This window comes from Ursus americanus, chromosome 5 (genome assembly GCF_024610735.1).
Source record: "Ursus americanus isolate L20-20 chromosome 5, mUrsAme1.1.p, whole genome shotgun sequence".
In the NCBI taxonomy this organism is placed as follows: domain Eukaryota; kingdom Metazoa; phylum Chordata; class Mammalia; order Carnivora; family Ursidae; genus Ursus; species Ursus americanus.
This window is the reverse complement of record NC_142131.1, coordinates 20934648-20958940: the sequence shown is the minus strand read 5'-3', so window position 1 is coordinate 20958940 and position 24293 is coordinate 20934648. Positions and strand designations below refer to the sequence as shown.

Genomic DNA, 24293 nt, shown 5'->3' with positions numbered 1-24293 from the left:
GTAGGTATGCAATAAATAGCGAATAAAATCAACTTTAGCAACATATCAACATCCTCAAAAGCAACTTAGCTGAGGGTCCTAACAGCTTTCAATTCTGAATCTCTTAATCTTGCCAGCTTTCAACTGCCCTCCAGAGCCAACACAGGAAAGCCCAAAGTCACAGCCTGGCATCCAGAGTCCCTCTGTACAATTTGATCCCCATCTGGACCTACATTTCCCAAAGTCTACGCCTTCTGTGATTCTGGGTTAGTTGGCCACAAGACAAAGTTTCAGGGGATTTGGAAGCCATTCCGTTCTGAAAGTCAGTCAATGCGGGGTACCAGGCTCTGCGGCCATCCACATACGTTGATGGTGAATCTGCGGGAGCACCCTATCATCCTTCTGAAGGACACTCACATCCCCCAGGTTGGATGTGGTGTGGGTGCCTGGGTGTCTCATTGGGTTAAGCATCTGCCTTCGGCTCAGGTCATGATCCCAGGCTCCTGGGATTGAGCCCCACATAGAACCCCACATTGGGCTCCTGCTTAGCAGGAAACCTATTTCTCCCTCTCCCTCTGCCTGCTGCTCCCCCTCCTTGTGCACATTCTCATTCTCATTCTCTCTCTCAGTCTGTCAAATACATAAATAAAATCTTGAAAAAAAAAAAAAAAAGGCTGGATGTGGTAATAGCTGCAGCTTCCACTGCAGCATTTGTCTTTGCTCTCACCCTCTTTACGTCCACCATCTCTTTCCACTTGCCAGTCCTGCTAGCCTCCCACCCCCAGAAACAAACAACAACCTGCCAGAGACTTCTTCCCCAGCACTCCAAATCATGCGCAGTCGAACGTTTGTTAAGAAACCCCTTATTTCCTATCCCTCTTAGCAGGTCTCCTCCCCTGATCAAACCCTAATAAATAGCCTCCATACCCTAACAATCTTTATATTCCACTTCTATTTTGTACACCATACCTCGAAGAGAACTTATCATCCCATTTCATTCCATTACATTCCCCTATGATGCCATTTCTTGCTTCCCTACTTTTGAAATAATAATAGCCAACACTTAGAAGAACTTACTATGTGCTAAAAACTGCTCTGAGTGCTTTACATATTAAACTACTGAATGCTCACAGCAACCCTATGAGATAGGTACCATCACTACACTAATTTTAAAGATGAGGACAGCGAGGCTCAGAAACATTAAAATGAACTTACTTGTCAAAGATCCCACAGCTAGTAAGCAGAGGCATTAGGATCTGAACCCAGTCAGTCCGGATCCAGAATTCCTGCCTTTAGTGACTACTCCATGCTGCCTCTGACCTTCCAGATAGCCCACAAAGCATGTTGTGTTAACAAGTGAAGCCCCAAATCTCAATGGTTTAACACAATAAAATCTATTTCTCCTTCATGCAAAGTCATACGCAGGTCAAGCACTCTCCTCACCATCTGGAATCTGGCCCCCGAGGCTATCACCATAGAGAAATATCCATAGGGTTTTACAGGACTATTTTAAGGGCCAGGCCCACAAATGACTTACATCTCTTCCATTCACATCTCATTGGCCACAACCCAGTCACATGGGCCCAGTCTACCTGCAAGGGAGTCTGGTACATGCAGAGGTATGTGTGATGATTGCCAAACACCAAATCTCGCCGCGCTCACCCTTCTCCACGAAAACTGCCTTCCAGGCGGAACAAATCTCTACTCCCTCAATATCCAAAGCACTATGTTTGCAAATCCGATAGTACACAGCATCTTTTTTTTTTTGAAACATTATTTTAACTTTACTTTTTATCAAAGTGAAAACAAGAGAAAAACTGAACAATTTTAAGTCAATTGATCATGTCACCTTAGAATGAAAAACAGTAGTTGCCTGCCCCAGCACTTCTAGAAACTTCCATTCCCAGCTCCATCCTAGACTGCTTATCCAGTAGTCCTGCACCTCTGTTGTCATCCCAGTTATTCCCTCCTCTTCTAACTACGTGGAATCCCTATTGTCTTGTGCCCATGTCTTGTTAGATCATAATGATGCCTTCAAATTCTTAGAGTAAGCACTAAATAGCTTCCGCAAAAGGAGGCACATTTTCTGAGATCTGTATGCAAAATGTTTGTTCTACTACAGTTTGAATCGATAGAGATTTCTAAGCTTCCATTATTGCTACTAGAAAGTTTGATGCCATTATAATTCTTGATCCTTGGATGTGAGCTTTAAAGATTTTAAGAATCTTCTTCACGGTCTTGTCCTGAAATTTCCCAGTGAGGTGTGTTGGTGTGGATCTTTTGTTGGCCCTCATGTTGGTCACTCAGTGGACTTTTCCACTGAGGAAATGTATGCCTTTCAGTTCTGGCAAGTGCTCTTATATGATTTCTTTGTTCATTTTCTTCCCATTCTCTTTATGAAAACATTATGAGTCAGATATTGGTCTTTTTGGATTGGACTTCAAATGTTCTTATCTTTTCTTGCCTTGTAAAAAAAAACATTTCTTTGTCTTTTTCTTCTATTTTCTGGAAAATGGTCTTAACTTCCAAAATTTTTACTGGTTTTTTTGTGGGGTTTTGTTTTTGTTTTTGTTTTGGTGGCTATCTTATGTTTAATTTCCAAGAGCTCTTTTGTTTGTTTGTTTTCCAAGTGTTCTTTTTAATGCCATCCTGTTCTTGATTCACAGATACAGCACATACTCTCAGCTCTCTAAAGATTTTATTAATGGCTTTGAAGCAGGAGAAAGGTGCATTTCTTCTGTTTCCTGTCTTATCTATATTTTCCTCTGAGCTCTCTTTTGTCCTCTCTCTCTCTCACACACACACTCTCCCCCACTCTCTCACACGTATTTTCCTCTGTCCTTCTTGTTGAAGGCTATCCCCATGTATCTGCTGAGCTTTTGCCCATTGATATTTAAGAGTGAAACACTAAAAAGTTGTTTAGATATCATATAAGGTGGAATTTGTCATTTGGTAGATTTCAGTGCTGGCTGAGACATAGCCCTTTGGATGCGTGATTTAGACCAGTCTCTGTAGACAGATATAGATACTCTATGATAGGTCAGAACCTCCAGAGAAAATTTTCTACCTTCTTGCCTGTGAGCTGCTTCTTTCAGCCAAGTAGCTCATAGAGGTCAGGGAGTCTTAAACACTCAGCACCATTCACATGAGACTCTCCAGTTTGATTTTTTTTTTTTTTAATAAAACCTCTGTTTTCTGTTAACATTGGAGAGGTAAGGATGACCAGGGAGTTCTAGTGTGTTGTTACAGCAATTTTCATCCAATTCCCCCTGTTTTCAATCCCATGCTTTATTTCTGTCTTCAGTGATACCAAATATTTTTAATTTCTGAGATTTTCTGGGGTCCTGTGGCAAAATTTGACTTCTTGTTACCAATACCATCTGTAGACACTTAGAATCAGTTTTCTACCTCTGCCAATTCTTCCATTCATTCCTATGTTCTAGAAATGGCTTGCTCTATTGTTATATCTGCTCCCATTCTGGTATGCCTATCAGCTCATGCCTCTTTAGTTTTTTTACTCTCATTGTAGTAGCATTTCAGGATGGTACAAGATAAACATGTGTACAATCCACTAGGCTTAACCTTCCTGTGTTCTACCCACGTGCACACTTTCTTTACCCCAACAGAGTTATAAACTTCTTGAAGGCAGATAGCCTAACTTATTCTGCCTTCTATCTCCCATGGGATCTGGCACATAACAGACTCTCAAAAAATGGCTACTTTACTGGAGTGTTGGAAAACCACCTGAAATTTTATCCAGAAGCTCACAAAACCTACTTCACTTCAAGGCATTTGAATAACCTTTTTTTTTTTTTTTTTAGAATAAACTGTTTAGGTAAAAACCTTCTGTCAACAATCCCTGGAATTGGGAAGATCAGCCTTTATATCTCCTCACCTCATTGTTGAGATTTTTTTTTTTTTTTTGGCTAGATAAATGTTTTTCACTCAACTTCTACATTTTAGCCAAAAGTCCCAAACAATATAATTGACAGTGAAAGAAAAGGCGAAAGATCCCCGGTTATTTCTAAGTATTAAAGACAAAGCCAGCCAAAATGTCAGGGTAAGTAGACTTCTTACTTGACAAAAATATGTAGTTCTCTCCATACAGGATTTCAGTCTCAATCTCTAGGTTTCTGTTGGCGCCCCCCTGTTGTGATTGAAAAGTTCCTGCCATCAAAAATACTTGAAGATAGTGACCCAATCTCTCCGTTTTTTAAACAATGATAGGAATACTGTTTACTCAATTAGGAATGAGACATTGCCCACAAAATAAGAGATGACGATTTAAAAGAGCAAAGTGTAAATCCCCATCTGTTTTTTATGATACAAAAAAGATTATTTTTAGATCATCAACATTTTATTCTTCCTAGCTGCTTGTGTGTGTGTGTGTGTGTGTGTGTGTGTGTGTGTGTGTCTTTTTAAATTGTCCTTCCCCATTGTGGCATCATTTTAAGCTAAGATTTTCCAAATATATTAATTTAACTGCTGCTGTTTTGTTTTATGTATTTTAATTGAAGTTTTAAATTTTGTGCTTACACCCCATGGAGTAATAACCACAAAGGGTACAATTTTATTAATTGAAAAAATAAATTTGAAGCAATGCCCTAAATAAGTTAAACAACTAGGTTATAGATGGACTTCCAAGAGATATATGGATATAAATGTGTTAGTGCTTGTATGCCTCCTTATGTACATGTGAATCATTTTATATAAGAAGGACAAATAGAATAGTAAAATAAAAGTCTAAATTACTTGTATAAAAAATACTGTATTCTTGGGGCGCCTGGGTGGCTCAGTCGTTAAGCATCTGCCTTCGGCTCAGGGCGTGATCCCAGGGTCCTGGGATCGAGCCCCACGTCAGGCTCCTCCACTAGGAGCCTGCTTCTTCCTCTCCCACTCCCCCTGCTTGTGTTCCCTCTCTCGCTGGCTGTCTCTCTCTCTCTGTCAAATGAATAAATAAAATCTTTAAAAAAAAATACTGTATTCTTGAACTACTTAAGTGATAATGTGTTTCTAAAGGGAGAATTTCATGAGGATTATAGTATCCCTGTTTGTTCACAATCACTGAGTAACCACTGTGTGCCAAGACTACGCTATGCACTAGGGGAAAAAAAAAAAGAAAGAAAGAAATGATCCCCCCCAAAATAATTTGCCTTCAAAGAGTTTGCCATCAAAAGACAGACACACAAACAGTTGCAAAACAATGTGAAAATGGCTAAAGCATGGCTAGATATGGAGTTCTATGGGAATAGATATGAAGGAAACCTGGAGCTGAGACTTGCAAAATAGGTAGGCATTATCCAGGAAAGTAAAGGCCATAGTGTCATTCCAGAGGGAGAGTGCAAGTGTGCAGAATGCAGAGCAAGGCACCATTCAGGTAAAGTGGGGAACAAAATGAGAGATGGAGGGGGAAGAAGGAACTGGAAAGGTAGGCAGGGGCCAGACTGTGAAAGACCCTGTATGCTGTGCTAAGGGGCTTGGACAGTAGGCCATGGGAAATAGAGGATTAGAGGATTTTATAAAATGGAGTAACAAAATCAAAACCATATTTTACAGAAATCACCGTGATATGAAGGATGAACAGCAAGAGGACAAGAACAGAGGGTAAGGAGTCTTGTACTACCCAAGAGAGAAATGATAAGGGCCTGAACTAAGACACTAGCAGAAAGGCTGGAAGGCAAATTTAGACTAAATCTAAGAGGTGGAATTGATAAGAATTGGTGAGTAATGAGACGAAAGGCATGAAGAAAAAGGAGTATGACTGTGCAGTTCCTACTTGGGTGCCCATATAGATGGTAGTTCCATTTGCTGAGATAGGAACTAAAGAGAGAAGAGAAGTTGGTGGGTAAGAGGAAATCTTAAGAAATTCACTTTTAGAAATTCACTGTTCTGTTTAATGTGGTAACATCATAACCAGGTAGAGATTTTAGGAGATGTTTGGCTCTGTGTGTTCAAACCATGGTCTGCCTCTGACGTGTCTCATTTCCTTCCATTTTACCTATACTCCAGTCACACTAACCTTCCATTTTTATCATTGGGACATTCCATGTTCATTTCTGCTGTAGGGCCTTTGGGCTTCTTGTTCCTTACTGGAGACCTTGCATGACTGATTCCCTCACTTCAACCAAGTTTCTATTCAAAGGGCTATCAAGAAGACTTTCCTTGCTAAAGCATATGAAATAACCTCCAAACCCTATGTCATTCTCTAGCCCCAGAGCCTGTATTTTTTTCTTTGTAACATGTGTCACTGCCTGAAATTACATCATGCACTTATTTGCATTTTTGCTTAAGTGTTTGCCTTAATAGAATGTTTCACATGGCAGCAGTCTTACCTAACATATTCTTTTCTGTATCCTTAGTGCCTAGAAAAGTTCCTGGCACGTAGTCAGGGCTCAACGGGCAGCATCAAGGGCCCACCTAAAAATGAGCGTCAAAAGGTTGTAGTGGCACCAACTTTGGTAGTTCTCTGATACTATTAGCAGTCAGCAGTTTAGACATGAAGAAGATGCGTTGGACTGATCCAAAGCATGTAAGGTGGCAAAATATCTGTGTAAGAGAAAGGAGAGAGACGCCAAAAGAAGAAAAAAGAAAAAAGAAATGGTATCCAGTCTAGATAAGAAGGGAAGTATTTAGGACTCAATTTGGCAGAGGGGAGAAAAGGAATCGTCTGGCTCATGAAACCGAATATTGGAAGAGTAAGTATCCCTTTAGGTATATCTGATTTCATTTGCTTGAACTGGAAGCTAACTCTGTCTCTCAGCTCTGCTTTTCTATCTGTGTGGGCTTCATTCTCTGACAGGTCCTCCCTGAGCAGTAGCCAAAATGATCAGCAGCAGGAACAGGCTTACCTTTCATCAGTTTAGAAACCCCAAGAGAAAGAGGGTGCTTCTTCCCCAGTATTGCCAACCAAATCTGATTGACATGTCCACCCCTGAATGAAGCATTACAACTGAAGAAATGGAGCATTATGATTGGCCAAGCCTGGTCACATGTCCACCCCTGGATCCAGGGGATGATAACAGCCCCATCCAATCCATAAAGTGAAATTAAGAGTACAAGCGATTCCCTCAAGGGATACTGAGCAAAGAACAGGCCTGCACTACAGAATATAAAACACTGAAGAACCAATGGGGTAAAAGGAATCAGAAGGAAATTCAAGGGCTTGAAGACTTTAACAAAATCAAAGTGCATTGTTGGAGGAGGGAATAAGGGAATGAAAGAACTGGCAGGATGCTGATTGGACAGGCAGGGGCAAAAATCTTGATAAACGTGGGGAGCGATCTGCGAGTCAATATACAACAGCACAAATCAGGTACTATAAATCCGAAAGTAATATAATTAGTAAAACAAGGGTTAAGAGTAAAGCTTAGGCAACAGTAAATTCAGAAAAGTACTTGTCCATTAACTGAGCCATCAAGCCAATTTTTTCTCTCACTGTATTCATCGTTTAACTGGGTAGATCAGTTACCGGATCCAAAATAAATAATAAATATAATAAAAAGAGAGTAAATATATAGTAAAATATAGTAAATAAAAAGAGAGACATTGTCAAGAGTAAACATAATGTATACGTACCCTTAAAAGTTTTTAGGGAAGGGGCTTAGGGAAGGGGCTTACTGTGGGCCAAAAAATGCTTGGATATGCTTTGTCCTGGCTAAATTCCTTCTAGTCACATTAATCTCACATCGATAAAGTATTCAGTTGTGTGGTGATGTCGAAGCCTCCACGTGATTATTAATCTACTATTTAGATTAAGGACTGTTATTCCCATGTGTTTATATGGTTGAGCCTGCTAAAGTAATAATGTACATCAATTTGTTTTATCTAAGAAGTTAATGGTTTTTAACCTATTTTAAGGTCTTAAGAGTGTCCGATAAAAGTTGCAAAATAAATATAGCGTTTGGTTAATATTACAAGTATCACCCAAGACAGAGACAGAAATGACTAGATTGCTCATCAGTGATGACCATCAATCGTCCTATAGGAACACACAATATACCATCGTGTTCAAGAGTGTTAGACAAGAATGCTCTTACCCCATTCTGGTTTCCATGAGGAAGTATTTTTCCCCAAGTACTAAACCTTTTTGCCCCACCTTGCTTTCTCAACAGGTCGAGAAATTCCCTGTATGCAGGCACAGGGAGTAGCCAGAGACATGTGTAGATCCCGTCTACCATAGGACGCTGGCATTCTGCTCTGCTCCTCCATGCTGGAAGTCATACAGGGGCAGGACCCCACATGGGAGGGCTGTGCTAACCTGGGGCTGCCCCTGGCTGGATGAGCAGATCTAGCTCCGCAATATGATAACAGCAATCCTATTATTGCCCACATTCTTCAACATCAGCTTTACCGGTAATAAAGGGGACACCTGGGCACGCCATCTGACTATCTTTTGTTTTATCTCTCAAACAATTCCACACTCAGGCAGGGATAAGGTATTACATGCAAATCCCAAAAAGGTTGCATCTACTTTTAAATAAAATGTATTTCAGGAGACCAGAACCTAAAGCAGCTTGCTTTAAGACAAAACTCTACACGTGAGCTATTGCCTTTATTGATTCAGATACTAAAAATATGGATAAAATAAAGAGTAATGAAATACAGATCTTAATTCACCTGCATGGAAAGGAATCACAGAATTCAAGAACATTACGTGAAATATGGCTCTTTCACATAACGCTTTTACTACTCTCCAAACACATTCAATCTACCAGTACTAACATCCAAAACTACCTGTTACATGAAAACGTAAATAATCAGAGTAGATGAAAAACATCTTTACCTTTAATTTACTTTTACTATTTCTGAAGAAGGGGGAAAAAACTGTTCTCCAGCCAGCTAACTAAACTACATCCACCAAGCATCAACGGAACATCTACCTGTGAACGGCAAGACGTCATCTAGAAACACTATGTACACAAACCATCATGGTTTCTCCTTTCAAGGGACACACAATAAAACCGGGGAGATGGTACTCCTGTACAAGGACCCACTATGAGGTATTTGCTAGGTCCCATAACAGGTAATAAGAGTCACATGGACATTTACAACAAATCACAACCTCTGTCAGAGGAGAAAAGCCTCTCCACAGAGGAGGAAGTAAATTAGGTGGCATTTTCAGTGGAGATAACAGGAAGGTATAAAAGGAAGAGCAAATGTATGGAGTTTGGAAAGCACAAGGCAAAGAGCTTTTGGGGAGAAATGAGAGATGAAACTGAAAAGGTATTTTGGGGCCATATCTGGAGCGGGGCTTGAATCTCAAAGAGAGTTAAAAATGTTTGGAAAAACTGCTGTGTGGGATGTGCAGTGAGTCAGCAAGAGATGAATAAAAGAAGTGCTGAGCAGAAATGACGGCTTGGTTAAAGGGAACGAGCGCGAATGTGTGGCAGACTCAGTCAGCACAGCTTTCTCCTGCAGTACTCGGCAGCCCGGCAAGGAAGTGACTGGAAGTTCAAGGTCAGTGGGGAATTTTAGGGAAGAAACAAAGGCGCTGCTGAGTTGGCTGGGCCTGGAAAGCGGGATAGGCAGGAGAGCAATGATGTCAGAAAGGAGGGAGAAGAGCTGAGGCAGGGTTGTGATGAAAGTGAAGACAGGGTCAGTCTGAGCAACAAATTTAGAATGACTGACATTAAAGAGATTTGGTAAGAGGCTGGATACTCACAATTAGAGATGTGCAGATAGATGATGAGACCCGAGGATGGAGTGGAGGTGGGGATCATTGGTGTCAAGGAAGTAAGAAACTGGAGTCACCAAGGTGGCAACAAAGAAAGTACTGGGGGCCCGAGTCTCCCATAGCAGCTCCATAGAGGAGGGTTGCATGGGACGGCTGTAAAGAGGGCAGATTACCGAATTTCAACAGCAGAGCAATAACCTAGAATTGGCAATCGTGAACAAAGGATGCTGACCCTTTTCTTTGTCCTCTGTGTTAGTGATAAAGGAAGGGGAAAAGGAGAAGTCTGTGCTGGGAGGAATTTCATGGAAAATAACATCATTAATGAGAAAGCCAGCTTCACTTAGAGAAGTAGAAAGAGCAGTAGAAAGAGCTAAAAAAGCAAAAATTTTCATAAGAATAGGGAAGAAATCACAGAGCATAACTGGAGGACCTGGTGCCACAAAAATCTAGGATTCATTAGGGTCATTCATAAATATTCTGATTCACAAAACCAACATAAACATGGACTTGCTTTGGCCAATTAAATGTGATCAAGTGACATGTAACTTGCGGTAGAAGTTTTGTGAGCTGGTACACAATTCACCACATTCTCTTGACCTCAGGAAATCTGGAGGCATGAGTCATAATGGAGTTCTAGTACACAGGTCCTTGAGAAGCAGAGCACCTTGCCAACCTATGGTACACATGTTACTTGAGTGAAAAATAAATATTTGTTGATTTGAGCACCCGAGATTCGAGGGAAGATTTGTTACTACACCCTAACCTGTCCTGAGTGATACGCAACTCAAGTAACTAGAAGCAAGGAGCTTTTTTAGAAAGTTCTTGAGATTCTACTTGTGAGTCTCATAAAATACAGCCATATTTATAAATCACAAAATGTTCACCAAAATAGAAAGAACTCTGAGAGTTTGGGCAAGAATACTCCGAGATTAGCATACCCTAGTGTTCTGATAATTTAGGACCACCAGCAGCCCTTGGGACCCATAGTCTCCTTCTCCAACCCCACTGCTACCCAATCTACTAGCATCACTAGGCTAATGCTACAGGCTCCAGGGAGAATGCAGGTGAAAGGGGCCACTCTCGGGGAAAGACCGTGTCTGAGCTGGAGATGGAGGAGACAGCAAAGGGGAACAGTTTGTGCCTGGATAATGTGCAAGAGAGTAGATGAGAAGTTAGCAAGACATTGGTACAGAGGCTCACTAGACATAGAATCTAGAATCTCAGAATCAGGAAGGTTACCAGGACTCATCTAACCAATATTTGGCAGTCTGACAATGATCAGAAAGCAGAATTTACTGATTGGAGGTTTTAGGAGCTGATAGGATGGACCAACGCCAATATTAGATGGGCAATCTGCTGTTTATTTTAGTTTTTGTTTCCCTTCATTTACTTTTCACAGACTGGGAGATATGGTGAGTAGGATTTGGAGTACTCTGGGATGATTCCAGTTACACCTGCCAATACTTACAGAAAATTCATCAATTCACAACATTTTGATTTTTTAAAATAGCCTGGCAGTGATGATACCACATGAAAGATCTTGTCTCCTGAATCAAATAAGTATTTTCTTTATATATATATAATATATATTATATATATAATTTTTATATATATTTTATATATTATATATAATTTTTTATATTTTTTATATATTATATATACATACATAAAAGATATATATATCTTCGTCGGTTTGTAATCAACTTTCTTAGACCTGCTCCAATTTCTAGGCCCACGGTCCCTGGTTCTGATGGCACAGAGGTTTGGCGAGGTGCCAGTTCCTACCCGCTATGGGAGGATTCCAGCAGGAAGTGTCAGACTCAAGCAGGACAGTGTCACTCAGAGCCGTCATTTATGGCTTATAATATATGGCACGCTAATGACTTCGTGACACTGTTAGTCCTTTTCTTAGCTTCTCAAAGGACACCTGGCTCAACTGAACAACTAGCTTATTTTGTCACGCTGTAGGTCATCCCGACCTTTAGAAACAGAATTGAAGAGAGGAGGGAGCACCGTGCAATTGTCACACCATTAGTTCCAGCCCTAGAAACTCGATGCTACTGAAGTTCAGAGATGCAAAAGAGACTGCTGGGAAGGTTGGCTGCCTTCTTCGCTCTGACAAGGATAATTCCAGAGCCTATGGCTTCTAGTAATAAGGTTTGAAATTGGCAGCATTTAGATGTATGTATTTTTTTTTTTTGACAGTTTTCTTTAGGTTACACTAAAGGCTCTCAGGAGATAACACTACAGGCCACAGCCTAGAAGATAAAATGAGACTCGTTTGTGCATTTTAGTGAGATGTGCATCAGGGAAGAAAAAAAGGAGGTAGATAGAGAAAATTCTGCATTTGAAGATCCTGAATGAGCTTCACATATCTGTTATTGTTACCATTAGATTATTTTCCATTTATTTAGCATTTTCAAAGCCAAACACTATACTACAGGGCTTCTTTTGTTGACTTTACATCTTCTCTTTTTATAAATGAGTTGGGTCTGCCATCTTAATTATATTGAGTATTTCCACTCCCTTTTCATTTAAACTCTGTTTAAGCCAGGCATAAGGTACTACTTAAGTTTAAACAAATTAGATTAATGGGGTTTTGATAACTCAGCCAGTTTTATTCAGAATAGGCCTAAATCAGACATCTGTGCTGCCAACTCCAAAAGGAGTTTTATTTGGAAGTTATGGCTTTGGATAGATAAGATTCTTTTCCAACTCTTACATAATACTTGCTTTTGACATACAATCACTTGTTATGTGCATTTTTGTAATATAAAACCTGGGCTATGGTTAAGGTTTGCCCAGGCAAAAAATTACAGAACTCTGCACACAGTATGGAATCTTTTCTCTTTTATTATCAGTTCAAGGTGCCTCCCAGGAGGAATTTGGGCATGCAACCGAAGCAGTAATTCCAGCTCTGCCACAAAAATAAGGAAGAAAGGATACCCAGGAGTTCTAGGACACAATTGTGCAGCAGGACACACATGCTCCACTTGCTTCCGTGTGGAAACACAAGCACGTTGTTTACCTTCCTCCTTGTGGTGCATTTGAATAAATATTTTCTAAGGAACATTTGAAAATTAAACCCTACATGAATTTGAGGAAGGTGGACAACTCCTGCAGCTGATTTTGATTCTAGGCTTTATGGGCCATCAAGGTCTATTGAGAAAGAAAATGAAGAAAATAACTCAAAAGAGTGAAGGGCCCTGATCCTAGCCTCGAGGAAGAGGGCGTGGTGCCCAAGAGGCCAGGGAGGGGAACTGAACAGCCTCTGCTTACCGGCTTGCTAGAATGCCCTGGATTGTAAAGGGAGAAAAGCCTTCACTGCCAACCACCCAGGTTCAAGCCACTCCAGCCAAACCACCAGTATCACTGTCCTGTGGCTGCTGCAGCAAATGACCACAAAAGTAATGGCTTCAAGCAGCACAGATTGATCCCCTTACAGTTCCGGAAGTCAGAAGTCCCAAGTAAGTCTTACAGGGCTAAAATCAAGGAAGGGTTAGTTTCTTCTGGAGGCTCTAAAGGAGAATGTGGTCCTTGCCTTTCCCAGCTCGAGGAGCCGTCATTCCTTGTCTCATGACCCCAAATCACATTGCCTTTCCCCTCCCTGCTCGCATCACTGCATTACCTTCCACCTTTGACCTTCTACCCTCCCTGTTATAAGGAGCCTTGTGATTATATTTAGGACCCATTTGGCTAATCCAGCAGAACCTCCCCATCACAAGATCTTTGACCCCATCCCATCTACAAAGCCTCTTTTGCCATTTAAGGCAACACACATGGGTTCCAGGGATTAGGAGGTTCTTATCTCTGGGAGGCCATTTTTCAGCCCACCACACATCCTATGTGGCGCTCCATCCTCTGGCACCTGAGGACACCGTGCCCTGTCTTACCCACTACCTCTCCCAGTGACAGCCCTGCTCAAGTGATGTCTGCCTGTGTCAACAGACTGGTTGTTTCTGCAAATAATCCCCCACTGCCACTCCCACTACACACAATGCTCTGAGGCATTCATAAACTCAAATGCAGGAAACTAGGACACAGAACAGACGGGTAGGAGAGAAGCTATTCCCCTGTATTTGGCCATGGGACAGGGAACACAAAACACAACCGTTAAAGATCCCTGAGCAGGGACAACAGTGAATGACCTCACTGATGGGGGGGGGGGCGGAGTCAATTTCAATGCCCTTGAATCTCAGGAACGATGGCCAAAGACGACGGTGAGTCTGAACGGTAGTGACATTATTCCCAGAAAAACATCCTAGCGTGCATTCTGGTGTCCAAGATCTCCCTGGGGCATTAGTTTGTGACTGGTTTAAATACGTGCAAATTATTTACCTGGAATAATGCATGTTCTCCAGAGGGAGGAAAATCATTCTTTTTCTATAGGTGGTTATAGAAAACTAAGCCATTTAATGACTGCCCAGACCAGTTCGTGGCATTGTAGCTTATTAGGTTTGGTTGGCCCAGCAGCAGGGTAAAGCTAGTTACAGATTTCCTCGATATCTAAACCCTTTCTGGCCAGGATAGCAGCACCTTGTGTTCCTTACCTTGGAGAGGTATAAATCCGAAGCACGAGGGAGCTACCATTCCAATAATACCAGATCCTTTAAAAGCTCAACACTCAAGAAAGATGTGGAAAAGGTTATGTTTGAAGACAATACACTGCACAGGCATCTTACAGTAAATTTTATTAGGTTTTTAAAGAGAATTATAGATGATAATGGATCTGTGGCATAATGGATCGTCCCAGAGGAACTACAAAGCTGTGATACACACGAAGGGTTCCAGTACTGCCATAAACAGTGCGGTGTAGGCCCAGCAGTTTATGAATAGCCAGGGCACTCAAAGAAGAAATCCAGCTTCATATTAAAGTTGATATAACCTAGTGCTATTTAATTCTCAGTAATGATTTTTATTGATTTCCATATTTTAGTAATGCAAGCAAATAAAATGCCTTAGAACCTCAGAGACACTACTATGGAAAGAAAAGTGTTTTTATTCTTATAACTAGGCTATTGTGATAGCTTTCTGTTCATTCCCTCATTCACCTGTTCATTCAACAAATCTTTCCTTAGTGCCTCGTCCCATGACTGATGCTGTGGGGACATAAACATTGATAATCGTTTAATCATCTATAGGTTTACAATTTACATGGCACTTTGCCAGATGCTATTCCATTTCCTAGCTCTAAAATAGGTATTTTTTCCCCATCACCTTATGGATGGGGAAGCAAAAAGCTTGCACAGTCAACTGTCCTCCCAAAGGTCACGCAGTCTTAGGGAACTGGCAGAGTTATAAATTAATCCTAATTCTTCGGCCTCTAGAACCACCAAACTACATCATATGATTTGCTCCCTGCCTTCTGAAATCTTACTGTCCTCAAGGGGTCTTAGACATAAATAATAATCGCAATACAAGGTAAGAGTTGTCTATAACATAAAATCAAGAATCTGCAAGTATCTTCCCAAGCCCCTGGCAAACTCATAAATCACATTGACTGGAGAATTACCCCTTTCCTATGCCTCTCCTCAAACCAAAAGTTAACTACCTTTTCAACTTCATCTAAAGTTTTCTCTCTCGATTAACAGCCATTTTCCACAACGGAGCACAGCTTTTAATGAGTTCACAAAACTTACTGCCTATATTACAACAAAGAAAGAACAGTGAAGCCTCGCTGAGGTCTAGACACTCGGCCGAGCATGACTCACTTCCCGTGAGAAAATTCACTACTGTACTCCCACTTTGCGGCACTCAGGATTTGGATTGCACCTCAGCAATGCTCCAAATGCCTTTGAATTGAACTTTTATGGGCTTTTGTGAGTAATCAAAACTCAAATGTTAAGTCCATGAGTGGTCAGGTTCTACAGTGGACAGAAAGTGCTGAGGAAGTTGAGAGAATAGAGAAATCCCAGCTGATGGAGAGAAACCGAGCCACTTCGTGCAGGGGACAGCCGTAGGGCTAAGCAACTGTGCTGAAGCTGGCCCTCAGTGGGACTGCGGAAGAAATTCCAAGAGGAGGAAATGCCATGAGCTGAGGTGTGAACGCAAGGATGAGCTGGGTCTGTTCGAGATTCACCAAATAGCCATGGGAGAATAAAGTAGAAGAAGAAAGAAGGAGCTGGATTATTTATATACCATATTTGCTAGTAACAAAGTTACTGAAAGTTTAAAACCAGGGTGATGACATTTTCTTTAGAAATGTACTCAAGGAAGCACATTTGGCAGAAATGCAGAAAGATTTAAATGCCTACCTGAGAGCTTTCCCAACCTTCCTCTTTCTCCCTAACAAATACAGAGACTAGAAATAGCAGATATTCACTTACCTGGTTACACTTGCACTAGGGCAGAGGGAAGTGGCCCAGTCCTGGCTAATAAGATGTACAGAGAAGTCTTCCAGAGAGTTATCTGGGAAAGCTTTTCTCCCTTGATAAGACATATGGGGAGAAGTTCTCCCCACTTCCTTCCTGCCAACTAAATGCCCTTGTGTCAGGACCTGAGGCTTGGAGCTGCTGCAGCCATATTGTGACCATGGGGAGCACGTCAAGGAAGTCACAGAACACCAGTCCAGAGCCCTGACATGCTAAACTATTACAGCAACCCTGGAGCCTGCTACTTAGGATCTTTTTGTTATGGGAAGAATAAAAAAGTCCCTGTCACTGAGGCTACTTTTAGTTTGTTTTCCAATTGTTTTAGCCAAAAGCAGCCTGATACCAGAGGAACAATGATGCTGGTGAAAGGTAATGATTGCCTGGATAATGTCAACGGAACTGGAAGTAACAGGATGTACACAAGATAAGTATGTGAGGTAAAATAAAAATCTCATGGACTGACTGACAACACTGTATATAAATTCTCTCATAGTACAAATAGGAATCCTCAACCCACAACAAGTGAGTTTTGTTTTTGTTTTGTTTTTTTTGGGTTTTTTTTGTTTTTGTTTTTGTTTTATTCGACAGAGATAGAGACAGCCAGCAAGAGAGGGAACACAAGCAGAGGGAGTGGGAGAGGAGGAAGCAGGCTCATAGCGGAGGAGCCTGATGTGGGGCTCGATCCCATAACGCCGGGATCACGCCATGAGCCGAAGGCAGACGCTTAACCATTGTGCCACCCAGGCACCCCGAGTTTTGTTTTTTAAACTTGACAAGTAAAATAAGTGTAAATGTGTGGCTAAGGAAACCTGGATACAACTAATTCTAACCCAGATGTTAACCCAGGTGGCAACCTGGAATATGATCATTACAAAGAAACTTGTAATCTGATTGGATGTATCGTGCCTATTCAAATCAAAAAAAAAAAAAATCCCAAATTAGAGTACAAGGCCAGGAGTCTACATCAGAAAGCCAGAGAAGAATGAGTTGGGGTTCACCCAGCACTATCTAACGTGAGGTTCCCAGAAATGGAGGCTGTGGACAGAGCCAGGGCCAGACTTGGAAGATTTTGACCTCACCCAGCAATTGACATCCTTCAGGCATTGTTTGGGGATGGAGGAAATAGTTGGCCTTCTACTATGATATGCTAAGTCAGTTCTCCCAAATTCCAACAAATTAAATGCAGAGAATAAGAGAAAGAAAGTGAATGAAACTTAGCCCAAAGTCTTTGGACTGCTTACTACAGAATGGTGATTTAAATAACAAATAGGGAATACTGGAAGGGGAAAAAACGGATTGAAAACTTAAATTTGGTTTGGGCCATGTCAAGTTTTAGGGGCAGGTAAGGATACAATGTATAGATCTCTGGAAGGTGACTAGAAATGCAGGTCTGACCTTCTGAAAAAATGCAGATTAAAGACAGACCAACTTTACTTGAGACTATGACATCATTCAAATTCCCAAGAGATCAAGACAGAAAGCCAGGGTAGGTGATGATGTCCATATTTGTTGAATATCTATCTTGTGATAGGCACAACATTAAGAATTACACATGCTATCAAATTTAACCTCCCAAAACCACTATAAAGAAAAAATTACAAATTCCATTTATAGGTGACCCATATATGTGGGTCCAGAGAACTTACACATCGTTCCCAAGGTACAAGGTGTAGCAAAACCAGGATTGCAATTCCAAAAAAAGCAGAAGCCTTTATACATTGCTGTTTCAAATGCACATGTTAAAACACTTGGTTGTTAAACTGCTAAAATAGTTATTCTTATTTCAATTTATATCATTTAAAAAGCATCCTTACAAGATGCAAAGCATAAATATAAACTTTGTATGAATAGCATAGAAAAGGTATTATTCTCCCAATTTTACATTTAGGGAAACACACAGAAGGTCCTATACAAAACCACTCAGTGAATCATGAACCCAATACTAACATCTGATAAATGTTATTATCTCCTTACATATGTTGGGAATGGAAATTGCTAAGAGCCCAGGTACTCTCAACAAATTTGCAATATAGTTGGAGAGATTATATATATATTTATTTATTTATGAAAACTGAGTGTACAAAACCAGATAGTATAGGATTAACTTTTAAAGTCACATGTTCACATTTTTAAAATAATTATCTTGCCAACAAATCAGTCTTGCTTTTAATTGTCTCCATAAATAAGTCATCAAAGACCAAGATGCTTAATAAAAAACTTCTCTGAGCAAGTATATCAAATTTGTATTACTTCTCATGTAGTATATTCACAACAGTAGTCTAATATATGGATAAAATCTCAAAGTTTTCACGAAGTATTTGCTTTTCCCCATTCCATATTCACTTAACCTGATCATCCTTACCTACTCTTACTCTATCATCACCAGGTCATTGATTCGACATGTAAGGGGATATGCACCCAAAGTACACTAGATACCGTGCTAGACTTGGGACCTAGGAAGATGAGTAGAGCATTAGACTAAAAGCCTTGAAAGTACCACTTGTACTTGTAAGAACACAACCTAGACAGTTACTAAATTACTCACTGGAAACATACGCCATTAGTTTACGGTAAAATATATGTTTACACTAAATAAATTTCAACATGCTAAAAGAAAAAACAAGGAATTTACTTAATCCAAAGAAATTTCAGACTTCTGATTGGAGCCAAAATTAATGAGATGCTAATTGAAATTCTCCCCACTGCAGAAAATTAGAATCTTTTGGTATATTTTCCACCAGACTAAGATAAAAAGTATATACAAGAAAAAGAAACTTGCCATCTTTATACAATATTTTGAATTAATCCTTAGTAAACATGATGGTACATTTTCAGATTGAAATATATCTACTTAACAACTTCTAAGGATCTAACACACGCATTCAAATGTGTACAAATGTGGAATTAGAAGACATTAAAAAGGGAGATTAGAAAAGAGTTGAACATATTATTTAGCTATGAGAAAAAAGGAAATCTGCCACTTGCAATAACATGGATGGACCTCAAGGGCATTATGCTAAGTCAAATAAGTCAGACAGACAAAGACAAATACAATATGATATCACTTATATGTAGAATCTAAAAAAATCAAATTTATAGAAACAAAGACTAGAATGGTGGTTATTAGGGCCTCAGGGTTGAGGATAATGGGGAGAAGTTGGTCAGAGGGTACACATTTCCAGTTATAAGATGTATAAGTTATGAAGACCTAATGTACAGCATGATTATAGTTAACAATACTGTATTATATACTTGAAAATTGCTAAGAGAGTAGATCTTAAATGTTCTTGCCACAAAAAAGAAATGGTAACTATGTGACGTGATGGAGATGTTAGCTAATGTTTCAATATGGTGGTAATCATTTCATATTATATAAGCACGTCAAATCAATATATTGTATACCTTAAACTATGTTATATGTTAATTATATCTCAATAAAGATGAGTTAAAAATAAAAAGAAAATAGTTTAACAAATAAAAAAATTTAGAGGCATCAATAACGTCAACACTAATATAAGAGCAGGAATCTGTGAATATATCGTCACACAAATATTGAAAGACGTAGCTAAGCACCTTCAAGTTACTGATAAATACTCTCTAGATATTTCACACCAAATGTGGTCCTCATCTTTATAATCAAAGAAAAGCTCCCCTTAAACTCTAGTAAAAGTATCCATGTAGTAACAGGAAAACAGTGTTCCACCATTAACTCATGCTACACTTGAAAATTGGTTTTAGCGTGATTTTTAAGTTTCTTTTGAAAAGGGAAAACCCATGAGGTCTCTAATATAGGTGTTTGAAACAGTCACACAGTAAAATAACATAATAAATATCCCTTCCTCCTCCCCTGTGTTCTCTCCTCTCCTTTGTCATTAGACTAAAAGCCTTGAAAATGTTTGATATTGGTTGAATCTGTTCAAAATAGGAATAAAGAAATCTGATAAAATTTACACTAAATTGTTAAGAGAGGACAATAGCAGAAAAAAAAATATGTTCAACATATGGAAATGAATTACTTAAGGTGGAGTATCAGGAAACATCTCTGTCCAGACACATTCAGGGTACCCCCTGAATAATACCCACATATGGAATCACCTTTTATGCCAATAATCAAGAACTACCTTCCTCCAAAAATATAAAAGGTTGAAAAATGATAGCCGTTTCTATCCCACCAGATTCAGAGAGAACCAGACAGAAAAATTGAATCAACATGATTATGACTGCCATAGTTCTTAGATTTCCTAGAACAGTCCCAATAACAAATATTCTTCCCATTGTTGTAAAAAAAAAAAAAAAGTAATAATGCCAAGGAAATGTCAGCATGTTGGCCAGTTTCCCAGACTACTTCTCATACTTTGAAGGGACAAAAAAATTATCTGTATCTTAGGTATTCCACTTGGGGCTTAAAAAAATTTCTCGCCATATGTGAACCACACAGTAGAAATTACAGTTCAGAAAATCAGTGAAAAAATTCAGCCAATCTCATCATGGTCTTCCATTTTATTCAGAGTGGTCATACAGCCCAATCATGGACCAGTAGTCCCAGAATTCCGCCTAAAGAGCACTATAAAAAATGTGAGTCTCAGATCCTGACTAGGTCTGTCTTGAATTATTATGGTGAATTATGGTGCATACATGCTCAATTAGTAAAGCTCAACACTGAGTGAAGAATCATAAAACAAGGACCCAAACAAAAAAGGCTTGCACAGCCAGAATACATCCAATATAAGAAATGTGAAAGAATTTGGACCTGAAACAAAAGAGGGGGGAGAGAATTCAGGCAACAAAAGAAAAACAGGTTTCTTTCAAGAGAAAATTAAGATCAGCCCATCGGCAGGAAAATGATTGTGCACTGAGGGTAACCCAAAGAGATGAAAAGATAGAAAGCAATGCACTAAGTAGTGGAAGAGATGAACTTCGTATGCTAACAACCCTATACCAAGTCCTTTTCCTTCTACCACTCATTCAACTATTTATTGATTCCTTGCAGAATGCTCAGTATCATTTCAAGTTGTATTTCTTACCTCTTGTTTATTTTGCACTTCTAAAGGGGAGGGGTGGAGAAGAGGGATGGGAAACGAAGAGTATCAGAAATAAAGTTTCATTAGATTCCTACCTTATAAAAGTCAAGTGAAAAGACAAGTGTAAGTTATGTCTCTATGATGCATAGCAACCACTTGGAAAGTGAAGTGTTCAGTCCATCAGTTGTTGTATCTGTATAGTACGAGATTCAGGTAAAAAGTGTGAATTTCCACCATGACATGTGGGTGCGAGAAACAATGTGTGTGTGTGTGCGGGCATGTGTGTGTGTGAGAGAGAGAGAGAGAGAGGGAATGTGTGCATGTGCACGAGTGTGTGCAAACACACACACATTAATCTGGTTCTGCCCATACCTGCTGAGGTGGAGGGAAAATTCAAACTGAATTTTTAGGAACACCTCCTGTGGTTACATAAGAGTGTAGTCCAGAAAATTTGCGGAAAGACCAGCAGTCTTCAATGTATTATATCAACCAGCCCCATATCGTTTATTCCAAAACAATTTCCAAAGCTTGGCCACAGAGACCTTCCTTCACGGCCCCTCAAGACTGTAGAATGTAAGCATCCCCTTACCACTGCCTGAGAGGTCCTGTCCCCTCCCAGAACACTGCCTGGCAGGATGGTCTGGGTTTGCACTCTCACACATCACCCACACGTGACCCTTCTCTCTGTATTATGCAAGACCCTACTAGGACCAGGAAAATCTGCCATTCTCCTCTTAAATTCAGCTCAAAACATCACCATCTAACCCTCTCTGCTCTAGGGCATTAGTGGATCTAAAAAACAAAGGAAGAAAACTGAGTAAGAGAAAGCCAGTAAGGATATCTAAGATCTTCAGAAATACTACGTATGTTAGATTCTTCTTCCAAGCGTGGAAAAAGGAATACCACTTTTTTTTTTTTTTTTTTTTTTTTTTTTTGCCTCAGAAAACTACGATAGGATAAATAAAAACAAGGGGGGAAGAAAGCTCAAGAAACCATTTATGTATTAGCTTGAAACATACAAAATTGCCATTGTCTTAGTTCAAGATGTCTAAATATCAGCAAGTTCATGTGATTCAGCCTAATGTTTTCTTCTTAATAACTTATTATATTTGTTTAACTAGTTTTCATGAAATGAATTTTTTTTAAGTAGGCTCCACACCCAGAGTGGAGGCCAACACGGGGCTTGAATTCATGACCCTGAGATCAGGACCTGAGCTAAGATCAAGAGTCCGATGCTTAACCAACTCAAGTGCCCCTAAGTAATTTTTTTAATTGATCAGTTACTTGAAGGTCAAACTCTACCTAAATATAAAAACAAGCAAGCGACTTACCAGCCTTTCCCCAGAAGCCATTATTATCTGAGACAATCCTTACATAGACACTTTAGTGTAACACTGCCTAGCGTGTCGATCCTCCCAGTATGTAATAGATGACTTAGGCTGTCAGCTTACATTGTTACATTGGTCTAGCAGATGAAGAGAATCAAGAAGGTAGGTAGGTAGGTAGGAAGGAAGGAAAGGAGTGGAGAGGAAGAGAGAGAGGGAGGGAGGGAGGGAGGGAGGGACGGAGGGAGGGACGGAGGAACCCAAGTACCTGAATAAACTTTGGTTCAGTTTTAATCTTTCCCCAAAATCATCTGAACCTCAGAAAGTGATTTTTAAAATATTTTCTAAATGAAAAGAATTTGGTACATTTCCATTCTCTGTGATAGCATCAGAGTAATTAATGCCATGACAACAAGAAAAAGGCTGAAAGGAATAAATAAAAAGAGAAGTTAATTTTTCTATTTGTTGCTGATACAAGATGCTTCCGTTTCTCTTGAAAATTAAATTATTTTCAATAATCTTTTAAATCTTCTATTTACTTCACAAAGAAAACCTCAACTCAGTTCCAATCATCTCAAACCACTGATAATTTCCCACTCACTTAACAGTTGTAAGGCTCTCTGGAGCAGAGAGCAAGAGTGTCTTTTCCGTCCAGCAAAAGAGTGAGGCATCAGAGGAAGGAGCCCCTGATCACTCAGGCTGAGCAGCCCTTCGCTGGTGGTCTGCTAATGGGCGGATTGGTACTTCTTCAGATTCAAACTGAATTCATTCCAGAACCCTTTCACCGGAATGATACAAACCAGACTCTGATGGCTATTTTAGCATTCTTTACTAAAGGCTCACAGGGTGTCCCACAGCAGCAAAGGATCCAAAACTTCGAGGTCATGAAAGTCTACACTTAAGTATTGACTTTTTGCAGTCCCCCAAGGGGCAAGGTCTTCTATTTAGGCCCCTGGAGGAGGTTCCAGGTGGACACTCTCCCTCCCTTTCTCTTACCTTCTCTCAAGCATCTTCAGGTCCCTTCAGCTGTCTTCTCTTCAGCGCCTCTCGAAAAAGGACACACCACTCTTCCCCTCAGGCAACCTGAGTCCTGGACCTGGTCTCATCTTCTGCTTTGCAAACTCTGCCATCTCAGACTTCATTGGGAATTCAGAGAGGTCTATATCTGCTTACGCTTCCTCCAAGTCCGTAGTCTATGGAAAAGGTGGGTATTTCACGGTCAGTGAGGACACTTTTCACCAGTAATATTGCAACTCGCTTTCCCGCTCAATACTTGAAAGTTTACACCCCTAATCACAGAGAGGGTTCGCTTTCCTCCAAAGGCTTGAGCAAGGCACTGTCTAATCTTCATGAGGAATGTGTACATCAACTATTAACATGACTTTGGCCCCTATTCCTTGTGAAAGAACACCTCTAACCTTATGATATTAAAAGCTCATGGCTTTCCTGGCCTGGTTTTTATTACAAAGAGTCCCCACATTAATTGAAAACGCTTCTGCGTGAGTTGTTCAAGATGAATCTTGCCAGGCTCACAGAGTGTCACTCTGACACTCTAGTTTCTCTCATGACAACAGATGTGACATTTACCCGATGCAGATCTAGCTGACCTCTGGAAATCAAACCCAAGTAAATGCTATTTAGGAAAAAGCCCTTTTTAAAAAACCAGGAGCTGCTTTATAGGATCCAGGCATGTCTTCCATATTTCCATTTCCTGCTATTGTCACTAAGACACCATACTTACTCATAGTCACTCTAAGGATCCAAAGAAAAGCACGTTTGTTAACCCAGAGGATCATTAATCTAGATCAGGGTCAACAGGTTTTTTTCTATGACAGTTCAGCTAGTAAATACAGTCTCTTTTACAACTACTCAACTCCACCATTATAGCTTGAAAGCAGCCATAGACAATACAGAAATGAGTAGG

General features: G+C 40.1%; 1 long non-coding RNA gene across 1 annotated transcript in view; it reads right to left on the bottom strand.

The window, feature by feature from the left end:
- Positions 1-23549, bottom strand: part of LOC148110049 (uncharacterized) — a 221966-nt gene extending 198417 nt beyond the window's left edge. The window contains exon 1 of the long non-coding RNA XR_015724318.1: positions 23366-23549. This is a non-coding gene — a long non-coding RNA (uncharacterized LOC148110049). The remainder of the gene's footprint in view (positions 1-23365) is intronic.
- Positions 23550-24293: the final 744 nt, after the last annotated feature.